Below are 16,439 nucleotides of genomic sequence, written 5' to 3'. Positions count from 1 at the left end.
TATGTTGTTGAAAAAGATGCTGATTCGTGACGCCTCTTTAACAGAATTCAAAAGTGCAACGTGTGTACTTTTGAATTCTATAGTTGCACATCTGCATATGAAAGTAGCATAATATGTTTATTCTGTTGTAACAAATGCAGCTATGTACTTATTTTTTTGCTTAATTTTCAAGTCGAATGGGAGTGTTTTGTTAATATTAACCAGTTTCCTATTTTGGATCTAGTGTAACGAATAGAACTGTTTTAAAAACGTTACTTTAACACGTGCAGAAAACTGCCTTAACGATTTCTTTAGACAGTATTCCATGCAGCATCTGCTCTCTAGAGCTAAAGCAAGCGCCGTGGAGACAACAAACTGCAGCAAGCGACATGCGAGATGGTCGAAAATGCATTGAATTATCGACCTCTGGGATCACTGTTGAAGAAGATAAATCGAGATTCTCGAAAAATGAGCAGAGCGTAGAACAAAGTGTAAATCTTCAGAACTCTAAAACTAGTTTTCGACGCACATTAATTCTGATAAATTTTTCTTTTGTTACTGCTAAAACATGCTACTTTAAATCTGCACCTGGTAAAAATCCGTGTTGTCTTTACATCACCTTAATGTAGTGTGGAAAGTAATGCTGTGCAGAATTCGAAAACGTTTGCATTTATATATATATACACATTAACTGGCTGCTGTCAATAGGATCGACACGTTCATTTTGGATGCCTCGATCTCATCTAGCTAAAAAAAAATGATAATGATCATGACTGAAGTCATTCTAACGAACACCATAAAGCAGTCAAGTAGAACAAAAGTATCCATAAATGGAAAAGAGAGAGAATCAAATGATAAAAGTGCTAGTGGAATGGTTGAGATGGTCAAATGCTCAGAAACGTCCATTATTCACAAACACTCCGATCTATCTTCTTGAAAGATTCTTTATTGGTCTTTCAAGAGGAGAAGAGAAGTGAATTTATCAAAAGGGTTATAAATGATATCAGGAAAGATATAGTTGAACCACAAAGCGGGTTATAGTGACATTCCTTTACGATTATCATAATCAACACACGCCATCTTGAAAAGGAATGATACTTTAAAGTTGGTAACTTTTTATCGTTAGGAATCAGTTTCGTATCCTCGATTTGTTATGCTCATAACTTTTCCGTTGATCGGAGGTGCATTTGGAAGAACGATACGAGATATGCACCCTTTGGTTGAAAAGAACCTTTTCTGAAGAACTTTTAGTTGAAGGTTGAGTTAACTGGTCGTATTCTGGGGTACAAGGATTTTCATATTCATAGCGTGCAAACCAGCCAGGGGACATACAGTGCTGGCATAATACACACACGATTCTCATTGCGGTGGTGGGAAGAGCCCATACAGAGGTTGCAAGATTTTCGTCTTGAAAACTTTAATTTTTCATCCGCAAAACAGGCATCGCCAGATAAATGCATAGTTAATTAGTATACTGGCTTCGTAGCCTTAGTTGCTTCGGCCATAATTACAACCAAACTAAATCTTGGTCGATTACTGCACTTGGTAATATTGTTGTATTTGTATCATGATGACAGTGCCATGAGTTCATGGTTTGTCTATTTAAACACATATTTGACTAAAATATGCAGTGAAGAAGGCTCACCAGTGAGCCTTTTTCACTGCATATTTTATAATCATATATTGATCTACTCAAATCAACCTTTCCTCATTATGTGAGATTAAGTGGGAATACGTATCATCTATAGCATTTGCGATTCTTGCTGTTTATGGGACAAAATTTAGTTGGCACTTTTCAGTCGCTTGTGGATTTTGTGCTACATCAGAGCTGGTCTAACCCTTATTAGTTCGTGCCTTGTAGTTGCGATTATATGTGCGAAATGTTATAATCATTTTGATGGTAAAATACTTTGCCGAAATTTATTTATTTTTTCTTGCTTAATTGATCTAAGAATTAAGAGCTAAGCAATTTATTAAACACGTAACCCTTTTATTTTTTCTCTTTAAAATTTTATTTATTTTATCCTTCACTCCTTTCCCACTGTCGAAGTAACACATCCAGTTAACAAAAAGTGAACTTCAAGTTTAGCAAGTACTGTTGATTCTTAAAGATTATCTCATGCATAAATTTTCATGTTACCTGAATCCTAAAAGCATTTTTATTTTATTATGAAGGGGCCCTCTTTATTTGGCAAAGTATGTGTTGTTTAAATAACATTTTGTTACTTACTTGGCTTTTCATTCGAAGAAAAATGAAGTATTAAAACATGTATTCGAAAGGGAGAATTTATTCATCTCATTCTTGTTTTACGCAGATTAAAGTTCTTGTTCCCATTTTGGAAATTCATCGAATTCCATGAAAGTTCTATCCCCAAAACCTGTCAACGATGCTGAATAGGACAAAGAATTGTAACAGGTGCACATGTTTTGAGTAATGAATTTAAAGTTTTTTTTTTTTTTCCCTTTCTGAATACTTTATTAATTTCAGTTTTTGTTTGTTGAACTTAGTGTGTAACTGTTTTCAAGAACATTGCATCTTGTGATGAAGGAGAGAGAGTCTTGGAAATTACTCAAGTATGACTGACTATATTCTCTTTATGTGCAGAAAAGGATTCACTGTATTGCAGTGTTTCGTTATTGAACAGTTTTAGCGTAAATAGAAAAAAATTTTTTTATTATTCTCCAGTATTTGGACAGCAGCGAATTATTATATTTTCTGAGCGGGTGTATGTGGGAGAAACATAAAATCTGGGTCGCGGATAAAGCTTGAATATTGTAAGCTTACTTACACTTCTTAGGATGTAGAATGCTGTGTGTTTATTGCTGTTATTAGATCGTAGAAACCAGGACGAAAGCGAAAATTATGATTGAAGGAAATTATTTCTTTATAGTGATATGTTAATTGCCATTCTCACCACGTAATGACAACCCCTTTCACCGTAGCCAAAACAATCGATATTGTATTATGATTTCAGCTTGACTTGAGGATTAAGATTGTTGAAAACTCCTGTATTCAACACTCACTTTAGCTTCAGGCAGCTAAAATTGGCTGACAGCATTTAAGCGACTAGATTTTTCGAAAAATTAAATCGAAGATGAATTTCGCTTGCTTGTCCAAAACACTGGTGATCTAAAATGATAATTGGTGTTTCGTAGAAAGACTAATTATGAAGACGTGCAGGAAAATTGCTCTAGGACGGAAACGGTGGATACGTTTTACAACGTATAATGTGCTCTTCAATTAAATGGTTCGAGTATGATTTCTTAAATAAAAAAAAAAGACTTGGTGAACACTGGTCCCGAGGCTGCTTGTAATTAAAACTGCATAATTTGATCTTCCTCATAAAAATGTATTAAAACTGAACTGCTGACTTCACTAATTATTAGAAATTAGTCATTTAGAACTGGTTACTACTGAGGGGATACACACACGAATGTATATGAAGTTTTCCGACTTTTGTAGACAATAACCTTTTATTTTCATAGTTCATCTATGAGCTCTGGCTGCTAGACTTTAATTCTCAAGAATAGATTGTAAATGTCTTTTTCTTTTTCCTATTTAAATGTATAATAAGGATAACTCGCGAATTCTTGCATACTCTCGCTCTCTTCTCATCATCATTTTGTGTATTTACCAGAAAGTTCTAGAATTCGCCTGAATGTGGTTCATGGCCGTTAGTCATCCTTAGGACTTGTGTATCGACTTTTTTTTTTCTTCTTGACTTTTCTTCGCATTTTACTTCTTAGCGTTCAAGGACGCGGGAAAGTGAATTTTTTTTTTTTTTTTTTTTTTTTTTTTGTTTTGTAATGTTTCCTGCTCATGGTTGGATTGCTGCAGTTGTACGATTTCGTGGACACGCCCGATACTTGACGTTGTAATAAACTCTCACCGCCCCGGCAAAAAGCGCATTGTGCTGTTACTTTTTTTTTTTTTCCTGAAATGTAATTTATAATGTAAATCATTCGTGTGGAGAAACGACCTTTGCAGCAGAAAAATACCTTTCTTTTATTCCCTTTTCTTTCCTTTCTTTTATTTTTATAACGGGCAACATTACTTTTGTTCTGGTACGGAATATAAATGATGCATTTCTTATCCAATGTGTACTCATAAGCTATAGTAACATGAAAATAATACTAATCTGTGATTGAAGATTGTTAGAATAATTTTCATTTTATTTTAAATGTATGTGGAAGGATGCAATTTAATACTGATGCTAGCAACAGGATCATACTTAATGGAAGAGTTTTGGAAATCGTAAATACTGCATATTGGCGTAAGGAATACACAGAACTATAAAAAAGATGGCATTCAAACATACAGGAATATATTGATCTGATAACATAGATTAGCTATTATCGGAATTTCATGCCGCAATGAAAATCCCTTTCACACAAACGGCACTGCAATATATGGGATCTCAATTGAACTATCATATATATCATATATATATATATATATATATATATATATATATATATATATATATATATATATATATATATATATATATATATATATATATATATATATATATGCAGTATATATATATATATATATATATATGCAGTATATATATATATATATATATATATATGCAGTATATATATATATATATATATATATATGCAGTATATAACCCTATTTGGCTTTCGTAAAGACAAGAGAACAAATGAAAGATGCAATAGCATCATTGGAGAATGTCTTATAAATCAAGGAGTAAATCTGTACATGATTTTTCAATACGAAGTGGCATTTGACAAAGTAACATGGAGAATACTTTTTTTTTTAATATGATAAAGCCAAAATTGCAGGAAAAGTTCTCATTTACAAACTCAACTAAAAAAACAAACAGCTGTTTTTCATTAGGTGTTGGAACTAGACATTTGTAAACATCAGTGGAGGTGTTACACAGTGGTGCCCGTTTTAGCGTGTTTGTAGATGCCATAATGGAAATGATCTAGGAATGAAGGGAACGAGTAAATGTCAACCGAATTAAAATAGTCTGTAAGATTTGCAGATGACAAGGCAATCATCTTCTGAAGCAAAAATGACTTGCATCTGTTTTGGAATAAATATCAAATGCTACTAGTATAAACAAATTTTAAAGGAAGAGAATACTAAACTTCTGTGTTCCGAAACTTGGACGCTGACCATACGTGATCGAATCATATTGGAAGCTTTGTGATGGAGGAGATTCGAAAAGGTGAACGGGACAGAGAAAAGAACAAATAGAAATTTTAGGAAAAGCAGAAGAGAAGAGAAAACTTCTCCTTTCTGTTGCTCTTTTGGTGGAAACTAAAGAGAAGATCGAGGATACCCAATAAGAATATTTTTTTATCCACCGAAAGAAGATACAAGAAAGGTAACCTACTTAGAGATTAAACACCTAGCAGATGGCAAAACCGCATGCAGCAAGATGGTGAAGAATGCTGGTAATCTGTCTACGGAAAGAGGGATTCAGAAAATTATAAGTATACAGCACAGTGACATACTCAGGAAGGGGGAGAGGGTTCTGGAATATCCACAAAATATTACACCAAAATGATTGTGCAGTGATTTATTATTCACGAAGTCGCAACTTGCAGAATTAAGTTGATCTGACCACCTAACTTATTTCAGAGTCATTATTTCACTTATTTCAAAGTAAGTGGGAATTAACCGACGAGAATAATATAAGAATTATTCACGCAATTGATAACGTGGATTGTATTTCGGAGAAGTTGTGAAGGATGTAGTTTAATTACGCAGCCTTCTGAAGAAGTTTAAAGGAAAACCTTAATGGCGAAGAATAGTTTCTGACGACGAAACTGCCCACACTATGAGTAACGATGATGTACGGAGGGTGAGCAACATTGACATAAATAAACCTGCTAAATCATGATGACGAAAATGAAGACAGTGACGAGGGTCTGAAGTCGCACTTGTTGATAAGGGGAGGCGTACGGCTTCTGAAATTGCGGCGTTCTCTCTTTTCCCGCTACAAAGAGAAACAAAGCTTTCAAACAAATCCCAGTCATTCGTTTCTTCGAGCACAAACCTTTTTTGACTTTCTGATTAATAATCTTGTATTCAATATTGTATGTACTCTGTGTTTAGTCCGCACACGGCATTTGCTTATAGGCCTTACGTCCTCTTCTGTGTGGGAGAGATTTTTTTTTTTTTTTTTAAAGAACTCTGTATTTGATGTGGATTAGTTGATATTATGGCTAAACAAGTAAGTATATGAGAGTAGCTATTTTCTGTTAATTGCGTATTTTTTTTTTTTTTTTTTTGGCTGGTTTGCCGGGCTTAAAATCAGTAAAAACAAAGAGGAGAAAATAATAACACGTGCATTTAATTAAAGCTAAGAGAGTCAATAGCTGTACTTGTCGATTTGGTCTGACGTCAACTATTTATAATAGGTAATATTATTATAACGACTCTATTATTATAACTATAACCTCCTCAGGCCACAACATGATCAGATATTGGTCTTTTATTATTCCTTTCCAACCTAAAAGACTTTTGGTTAACTCCTAAAAGCGGAACATATGGTTTCCATGGAAACATTACATTCACATATGTCTGTTGCCTGAAACGAAACTTGATTGCATGTAGAGACCTTAGGACAACCTCTATATCATAGCTTCCCAAACTGTGGGCCGCGGCTTCCTTGGGGGCCGTAGGTTTTGTTGAGGGGGGCCGTGAAATAATGAAAACAAATTTAAAATCTTTTAAGACTAAGTAGATTTTTTTTTGTCTTAAAAGAAACGTATTTAATTTTTATTATTTATTATTTCATTTTGTTATTTTTTATATTTTAATGGGAAAAAATCACACATTGTTGCAGGTTCACAAATTTTGCTTCCTGCGTATTTCGGCGCTTAATGAATATTAGTAAATATTGCTTATTCATATGTTTCATTTCAAAGCAGAAATCTAAGAATTGCAGTTTCAAATATTTCACCTGATATTGGTGTAGCAGTATTGAAACACATCAATTGAATCACATTAAATTGTTACTAAACTTCTTTTATGTTTTTAATTCTTTCTTTATTACTAATCGTTTTACGTTTCATGTGCTTGTACTGCAAATGTACAATAACAATAGATCTATCTATCTATATAAAAATATGAGATAATGTGCCATGCCAAATGTGTATGTAAGATGCTGAAAATGTAATATTTGCATTTGATTTTTGCAATATTCGCTATGTGTTTTGTATTGAATATAAATACAATGAATATTATAATAATACATGTTTGTATTACGATTTTTTTTTTTCGATGGTGGCCGTGAAATATTTAAATTTTTCCAAGGGGGCCTAATCCATAAGTTTGGGAAGCACTGCTCTATATGACTAGTAAAGAGCCATCACGGAAGAGCAAACCAGATGAATAAGTTATAAAAGTAAATTTGATGTAGCTTACAATCAAGGCTGAATTTTTATAAAATGTAACTGAAAACGTACTCAATAATCGCTTTCGTTGACAGAATTCAAAATGACTCTGGTAAGCGATTGAATATTGCTTGATCGTAAATAAGTATTTTAGAATGCACAGAAAAGAAATGAACGTTTTTCCAGCAATTAACTTCTTTGCTGGAAAAACATTTCCTTAAAACCACAAGCTTTAATCCATATATATTCCGCTTTAGAACTTTGGAGATATTACGATGACAGTCTTCAGTGTATATATTTAGTACTGTACTCTGGAATGCATACTGGATTCCTTTACCTACGAGCCATGAATGATATTGCTGAATCAAGAGAAAAGTTACATTTAAAAAAAAAATCGAATTGATTAGTGCGGATCCCTCTATTGATCTCTCTAGCCATATACGTATTAAAGCCAGTTCACACTGCCTGATGTGCTGTTTGGCATGCTAACGTATGAACTGGTATGACAGGACGAAAGGCAGGCAGTTCAAAAATCCAAGTAAGATCTTTTAGTATGAGTGATTATAACAAGACGTGTTCCTCCATGAATCTTCACTGTTAAGAATTTCAGACGTACCGAACTCTTGGCTAAATTAAAAACTCGTTTTTTGCGCTTTCGGGCACTAAAGTTCCCTTCTCCTGTGCTCTTGTTACGGCTGACCTCCGTCTTGAGAATGCGCACATGTAAGACTGTAAATGATGGCGGAGGTCAGCTGGTAACGACCCTCGTCACGTGATCTTCTCCTTCCCCTCAAGCGACACCCCGTGTCACCCGCGCTTCGCATACCACACTGCGAGTCTATCAGCTGCGTAACCTCTCTCAGGTCAAATATCCTCGGGCCGATTGACCTGGTAGCTGACATGCGATGGCAACACACAGAGGCGTACTGAGAACCACCCCACAACTCATTCACTTGATGACCGTTGCAGATTCCACACCCCTTTCCTGTCTTGAGGTGCTTTGTGATAGAAAACCAGAGGCCTGGGGGAGGGGGAAATGATCACGCATGCGTACTGAACGTTAACTGTAACTTGGTAGGGCAGTGTTAATAGTGCAGCTGTCTGGCGTTTTTCTTTAAAAAAAAGTTTGTTTTTGAGCTAGCACTTTATATTTTTTGATTCGTATATTTCTGCACGTACAGAAGAAGCATCTGTACATGAAGCTAATTGCAGATAATTCACTCCATAAATGAACTGTTTTATCTATTACTCGGCATAACATTAATTATTATTAAAGTTCATTAAGCAAGCTGGTGTTTGCGAGAGAGAAATGAATACCCATTGTCTTGATTTTATGTTATAGTACACAGTTTACAAGATGCGTAGATTTAGGTGAAGGACGACACTCTAGTTTTCCACCTGTTAATATCTCGATTAAACAAAGAGGGAGGGGAGAGCATAATATCTTTTCCTTGTGCGCAACTGACCTAGTTGGTAATTTCATGCTACAGAGGAGGTCGAAGGACGGGATTAGTTAGCCATGCGTTGCCTCTGTGACAGAATGCATATCACATCCATCTCTCGTGGTCATATTTCGGAGCCATCACCGGAACACTGCTTCCTTATCTGCAGTGAAAAATGGGGATGATAATCGTACGTGGGAGGGAAGGTCCGGTGTAATTGTAGGCTGCGCAGTACTCTACGAGGATGTTGTTTTGAGATCCGTTAAAAGTATCGTGTACTTCCACAACGTGACCAAACGCTGTGCTCACTATTAAATAATACAACCACTGGTTATGCCTCGTTTGGCGGTCATGCACTAAATTTTCATTGTTACTGTGACATAAACCTATTCATCCAGCGAAGTTTACCGACGCCATTTCGGTGCAAAAGGTCTTCGTATTTATTTGACTGGAAATTGTAGCCACCAGAATTCGTACGTTGATAGTACAGTACCATAGTTACGTGACCTTGCCGGAGATGGTACGTTTTATTTAGTTGCACCACCAGGTTGTAATATCTTCATTGGCAAGGTGATGATGTTGCAATGGAATATCCTAGTTCAAGGTTTTCACGTGCTGTGGCTAAAAATGCAATTACTTCCCCCTTTACTTGAGATAACTGCTTCCGTAGATTGGAGGTTTTAACATCACCTGCATTCTCAGTAACGTTACCTGACGTTTTCGCACTGTAGCGTGGTACATATGCTATAATCAGGCTTAAAGGTTATTACCTGGAATATTCTGAGTAGCAGTTCTCGGAACTTGTATTTCTACGTCACATGTAGATTTGTTTGGTCTTCTACTAACGTGATTATCTCGATCACTCTTATTGATTTTAAGCTTTCTTGGGATTATAGTTCCGCACTTCTCTTTTATTATTACATTATCATCTTTTTTCTAAGTTGCTCTTGTTGCTTCATTCTTCCTGGTTGATACGGTCAGCACTTTCTACAATTTTAGTCCCTATGTGTTGTCTGTATTGTCAGATTATCAATTTAGGTATATATTTCTTTAAAATTTTAAAATTGATTTCCTGATTACAGTGAGTCACATAAAAGGACTCAGTGCTGATTAAAAAAAAAAAAAAAAAAAAACAAATTCAGAAGTTTTGGATGGAACACTTATTCAAAATACACCGCTAACGAAATTTCATTTTACATTTTATGTTAGCAATTAAATGTTATTTTACAAGAATATTATTTAGGTAATGCTTCTACCTGCCACTAGAGGGCACCAGTTAACCACGGGGTAAATCAAAAATAAAGTTAGATTAATAGGCGTTAGCTTTTTTTTTTTTTTTTTTTTGTGCACGGTTTTTGACATTGCAGCTTTTCACGGCCACTGCCTTTTTTTTTTTTTTTTTTTTTTTTTTTTTTTTTTTTTTTTTTTTTTTTTTTACTGTAAACGCTAATTAATTCTTGCCAACATCCACTTCGCAGCTGAGATGAGACGTTGTTTGCTTAAATTCTTTGAGAATGCAATTTAGGAAAAGAGAATCCTGTTTAGATAGCAAAGCTTTAAAATTGCAAACTCAACTAGCGAATATTATCAAGTCCGTTTTTTATTATTATTATTATTTTTTTTTTTTTGTACCTAATTTTTATATTGTTTTTGCATTAGTTTCGGGATTCTGTCACTCTTTCTTTTAGGTTTCACTACGCTAGGACACTTATTTAGTTGCACATGAATAAGACACAAAAGTTTATCGACTTATATTTGTTAACCCTCAAATGAGTCGCAAATTTACTCATTGAAGGTAACTGTGAACGATGTCAAATGTTTTGGTGGGGACAGTGGGGTGGAAATTGACGGAGGGAACCTTGCGTGGGATAGTTAAAATCTGTGAAACTGCATTTTCGAAGGAGATGAAGCTTTCTAGGAAAGGAGTCATAAAGAGCTGATCATTAAAAAAAAAAAAAAGTCTTGGGACTTACGTTCTATTTTACAGTTGTTTAAACGTGCTTAGTACAATTTTAGACATACGAACTTATACTCAGTGTGTTTATACATATTAGATTTATCTTTCTGGATTACCGGAACTTAATGGCCATCTGTGTACCGATTTGGAAGTTGAGCATGAAGTATAGATTCGCTTTCGCTAACGAACCTCCTGCAGCCTTAAACTCTGAAAATGAGGCAATTTAAAGTATCGCGGATGTTCTTAGTATTCATCAGTATCTCGCTCATTTTCCATCCATAAGGTAATTTATAATCGGTAATAATTTATATAATTTTTCTCAGTGACCAGTAAAGGGAGTAGCCTGCAGTCCGTGTAATTGAAAGTCACTTGATTTATTCCATTTGGTATTATAACGCAGTTTGACGCCAGAGCGTTTGCGTCAGAGGGAATTTATTTCCCAATGTGTGGGTGCACGTTGTTTACACAACGTTTTATTCATCGAAGTTGGTACATGTTTGTTTCTCTACGTGAACGATGTCAGCGTCGCTGGTGTGCAGAGCACGACTCCCGCATTATCTGATAAGCTTCTCGTTTCTGGCGAACATGCTGTGCATTTTCTGACAAATACAGATTGACGAGAATGCCGCAGAATAGAACGCTGAATTAGAAAGAAATATGGACGTCTTATAAATGGGTTTAGATCGAAGAGAAATGTTTCGTTACATGTTTGTTTCAGAGGGAAAGCTACCCCGATCAGCTAAACATATGAGGGTTCAGATTCCGAAAATGGTCATAAATAGAGTAGTTCACCAGGCCTACTTTGAGCTTTAACATACAGCCTCACGTGCTACAACACAGGTTTTGTCTAAGTTGTTTCATATCACTCGAAACAACTGACACCGTGCTGTGTATTATATGACACCTCTGTGTAGTCCCAGGACTCATCGCAGGATTCTTCCAAAATAGCAATATGTCTATTAGTGATAATTGTTGGTTGTTATCAGTATTACTCTTCAAAGCCCGATATGTACAATCGACTTTTTTCAGTAATTCGGCCGTTATCTAAACGTTCTCGATAGGATCGACTTCAGAATAGGCAAACAACCTTTGGAAAGATGTTAAAAGAAATTCTTGTGTATGCAATACGAATTTATTTTGGTCGCAAAAGAAAAAAGATCAATAGAATAGGACTAGGCAGTGAAAAATGAAAGATCAGTTTTTAATACAATAGCGTATTTCCTTTGCGTGCTATTTGTTAAGTGCGCTTGTTTCAGCTCTGCCAGCAGTTGCTTCACTGAAAGCAATGTTTATTTGTAATTAATTAGGTGCAGCACTTCTCTTCATCAACCCCACCCCCCCATCATTTTTCTCCCATGTTTACCAGAACAACAAAACGTATTATGGGATCAGTTGCTAACTCCGGAGACATTCTTATATCATTGGCGATTTACATTTTTTTATTACTGCTGAATCAGAGCGCTATAGTTACATTGTCAAGTGGGGGAGGAGGAGCCAACAGTCTATTTCATTCCTGAGGATATAATTTACTTGTATATTTCATTCTCTTTGTTGGCGCCTCCGTAAGGAGATCGCGACATATGGAAAGACTGATTCGATTTCGGACTAGGATTCATGGAACCTCTAAGGACTTGTTCAGCTGAAAGTGAGTTAGCTGATCTTATGCAGAACAACAGTGGGGATTTTCATCTCTCCAATAGACAAACAAGCCATAATACACGCTATTAAGTTATAATAAACTACCTTTTTTTTTGTATATTTCATTTTCAACAAAAAACAAACGAAACTATTTTATTGTAAAAAAAAAATATTCGTTTGCTTCTGTGCTACTAGATGGCGGGATGCTTTTACTGTACTTATTTCATTTTTATAATACAAAGAACAGTGGCGGCTTATTTTGAGGAAGGCAAGGTGAAGTAATTGGAAAAAATAAAATATATTTTCAATTACTTTCTTTTCTTTTTTTTTTTTTTTTTTTTTTTTTTTTTTTTTATAATACTACGTACTTGTGTGTTGCTAGTTCGTAACGAGCATGTAATCCAAACACCTGAAAGTTTCGAACATTTTATTGCGAACTCGATCCCATATTTTGCATCAAGACCCAACTAGCATATAGATTTATAGCAAAACTTCCAAAAACAAAGGCCCAATGTAATGTACACATGTTTAATGCACAAACTAATCATTGGCATTCATTAGTGTATACATCTATATTGTTATTTTGAGAGGTTAAATAGTTGTTCATTGATATTTTTATTTTATTTATTCATGAATGTTTACAAATATTATCTGTTTTCTTGCTCCTCAGTTACTTGCATAAAAACAGAGCAAATTTTGCAATAATTGCATTGCAAACAGTAATGATATTAAAAAAAAAATCATTACTATCATAATTTACTAATACGTAAGAATCCTAACTATCATATCAAACTGTTTAAAAACTTCATTACTATTGTCTTTCAAAGTATACACGTGTCCAGTAAACTTAGCAAATCTTAAGTGATAGCCAACTGAATGTCAAACAGTTCAATTTTGGGTTGACAGCGTATTGACAAATACGAGACATTGATATTTCGTAAGGCTGCATTGTGTAAGTATACATAGTATTTGCAGAAGCGCAGTGTTCCTTCAGTACAGGCCAGACCGCGTCCTAAAATATACTTCACATTTTCATCTGATTTTGATTTGCGTGCCGAGACGGGTTTTCAGAGCTCCGCCAGCGTAGACTATGTCAGGCTCCATTGCAGTTATCATTTCACGATCGCTTTTAATCCCCCTTCCCTCTCCCACACAAACACATCTGAGCTTTCCATATGTTTAGAATGAATGCCAGGAAATAGCTGGTCAAAGCTACCAGTAAGTGAATTTACCTCCAATACCTCATCAGAGGCTAGGAAGACAGTGGCTTCTGGTCTTCACTTTCTGCATTTTCTTGCACATCTGTGTCTACCCTTAAAACAAAATTAAAAAGTTAAGATGTAAGTATACATTTATTTCCTTTGATTGATAATCATTATTATTGAAACGTGATATAAAGGTTAATGATGAAGTATTGAAGATTCTTTAGTTGATATTTTTTTAGAAAAATGCAATGAATAAATTTTTATAATTAAAAATTTTTTTAAGTTCCGTTTTTCTTAATTTGACTTTTTGATTCTCCGTTAGTGTCAGAAAAGTTGTAATATGCTTCTCTCGTGTTTAATTTTTATTTAATAATTTTAAATTGATAACTAAGTGCTTGTTAAATACACAAAATGCTGTCGAATAATTTAAATCCAGTAATTTTGGGTGTAACTTCTACTGAAAACAGCCACAGGTAAAGAGGACCTTCTTTTAATGGTTTTTTTTTTTTCCCCTCCTGACAAGTATATATTTGAGTTCACAGTGATAGTTTAGATTTAAATGGCTTACTGTCGCATACATTTAATTTTAAAGGTTAATTTGATAATTTGATTTCTTTCTACCTTTTCGATAACTATTTTCTTGGGCTTAGCTCCCATCATTCCTTCACTTTCCTGTGTGCCTTGTAAAACACAAAATCACTGCTGGCAACATCTATACACAGTTCACTTTCCAACTTAAGCAGCTTCTCTTTTATTTAATCTGCCTTTGTCTTCTGAAACAGTCTTCTGCACACTTTCCTCGTAAATTAGTCGGTCTCATGTGGATGTAGCAAGTTCCCCTCCCCCCAAAATAGGCAAACAATCCAGAATAACACACTGCCTTCATATCCTTAGTTGTTTCTGCCATAATTCCAAACCACAAGAGCCAACGACTATTTCCCCATCCATTACAACCTTTACCTTCAAGAAACACATCGACTACTTTTTTTCCACTCCCTAACTCCCTGCCCACGTACGGGCAGGTACTCATATGTTGTGCTATAAATTTTTGCAACTTCTCTTGCTTCTTATTGACAGCAACGTCTGAACCGAAAGCTGAGCATATGTTAATTAGTAATATATATTTGTCAAGCTCTTTGCAAAAAAAAAAAGTTCCTAATTTCTGAAGTGTGGCTTATTTAGTAGCATCACAATAACGATACTCATGTTGATTGTATCAACTTACGCATTCAAAAAAATGTATTATTAGATTGTGAGTTATTGAAGAAGGCTCTGCTTTCTCATACAAATGTTAAATCGATTTCTAGGAATATTTTACTTCCACAGATACTTCTTTCTTGTCCTTTTCGCTTCAAGGAGGTTAGTTCATCTTGTTTCCCCCATAACTCAACTTTCGTTATGGCCATAAGGGATTCGAATAGTGGAAAAAAATACTGGCATTTATTAATGATTCGTGCGTGGTGACGTATTATCTCTTAAAAATACGTGAATTTCATTCACATAAGGTAATGTACTAATATTTTTACTTTTTGTAATCAAAGTTCTGCTGACCAAAGGCAGTTTACCATCGTGCTGTCTACTTTCCCCTTGATCACTCGTGCATAATATAACTAATCATGGCAGCGGAAATGTGAATGTAACGAAAACTTAGTCGAAAAGTACCAGAGAAGAGTTCGATGATTTTAGAAAAACTATCAGTTCAGCTGGCTCATTCTTATGAGCACATCTTAAGTTTACTTCATTTTTTTTTTTTCTTAAATCTTTGATGAAACAAAAAAGTTCCCAGTTTCTAAAACGTGGCTTATTCAGTAGCATCACAATAACGATATTCATGTTGGTTGCATCAACAGTTTCTACAAGTCCATGTTTGCTTGCTCTTGTTATGACATATCGTAGATCAGTGAAGTTCTTCACGTTTATCCGCTAGTGTCTAATTCTCTCTGCATGCAGCTAAAGTTGTATAAATCTCTGATCATTCGTCTATTAATGTCGGGGGATAGCCAGTCCCCTAACGAAATAGTTACTTGAAAATAGGGCTTGGATATATTTTATATCCAAACCGTATTTTATCTTCTTTGACTAATGCATTGGGGAAGTTTTTAGGATTACTTTTCCATTGAGGAATATGCAGAAATAAACTTTGATGTCGAACAAAGGAATTGATGTATGTTGATAATTAACTTTGTTACTTTTATTTTGCCAAAAGAAGAAAATAAAATGTTGACGTATTTCTCTTTATCTTTTAAGTGCATTGTATGCAAGTTTTTGACATTTATCAAACTCCAGCTGTTTTCTCTCTCTCTCGTGGAAGTAATTTATCCGAGATTCTTCTCCTTCCCACTCCCAAAAAGTATATGCATTTAGTCAAGTTCATGTCTTATGGGAAGACTTTCGGTGGATTTTTTTCTTTCACTCAATTTGTTAGTATGCTCAGTAAAATTATGGCTTGAAAAATTTTTTGTTGTCAGATTCGGTTTGGTACCCATAATTGAAAAAAAAAAAAAAAAAATCCTGTATAAAATTTATAAAGTTCATATAATTATAGGCCACTTAGTAACACAGGTATAAGCGATATGCAACGAAACCCAAAGTGTTGTAAAATTAGTTTGGGCCAGTGCAAATTATTATTACCGTCTGAACGAATTCGTTCCAGCTATATATTTCAGGATTTATCTTGGCGGTTATCAATATTGCCCACGTTTCTGATTTCAGCCTGCAAACACGTGATCTTTCCTTTCGAAAGATGGATCGTTCTCCATGTTATTTTTTGATGCATGACGTCAAAGCGCTTTATGCCGAGCTCAGTGTTTGCATTTCATATTTAAGCGAATAACGATT

The 16,439-nt window shown here is 34.9% G+C and overlaps 1 protein-coding gene across 4 annotated transcripts in view; it reads left to right on the top strand.

Moving 5' to 3' along the window:
- RhoGEF3 (Rho guanine nucleotide exchange factor 3) overlaps positions 1-16,439 on the top strand; it is a 424,099-nt gene that overhangs the window by 171,950 nt on the left and 235,710 nt on the right. Inside the window, exon 2 of one of the 4 annotated variants that reach the window (XM_090411468.1) lies at positions 2,295-2,395. The exons of the other annotated variants lie outside the window; for them this stretch is intronic. The gene's annotated coding sequence lies outside the window, so the exon portion shown is untranslated. The remainder of the gene's footprint in view (positions 1-2,294; positions 2,396-16,439) is intronic. 4 annotated transcript variants of the gene reach the window in all.

Source organism: Typopeltis vanoorti, chromosome 21 (assembly GCF_054136105.1).
Source record: "Typopeltis vanoorti isolate ZY-2024b chromosome 21, IOZ_Tvanoo_1.0, whole genome shotgun sequence".
Taxonomy (NCBI): Eukaryota; Metazoa; Arthropoda; class Arachnida; order Uropygi; family Thelyphonidae; genus Typopeltis; species Typopeltis vanoorti.
The sequence above is the reverse complement of the archived record's forward strand: the minus strand, read 5'-3'. Positions and strand labels throughout refer to the sequence as shown.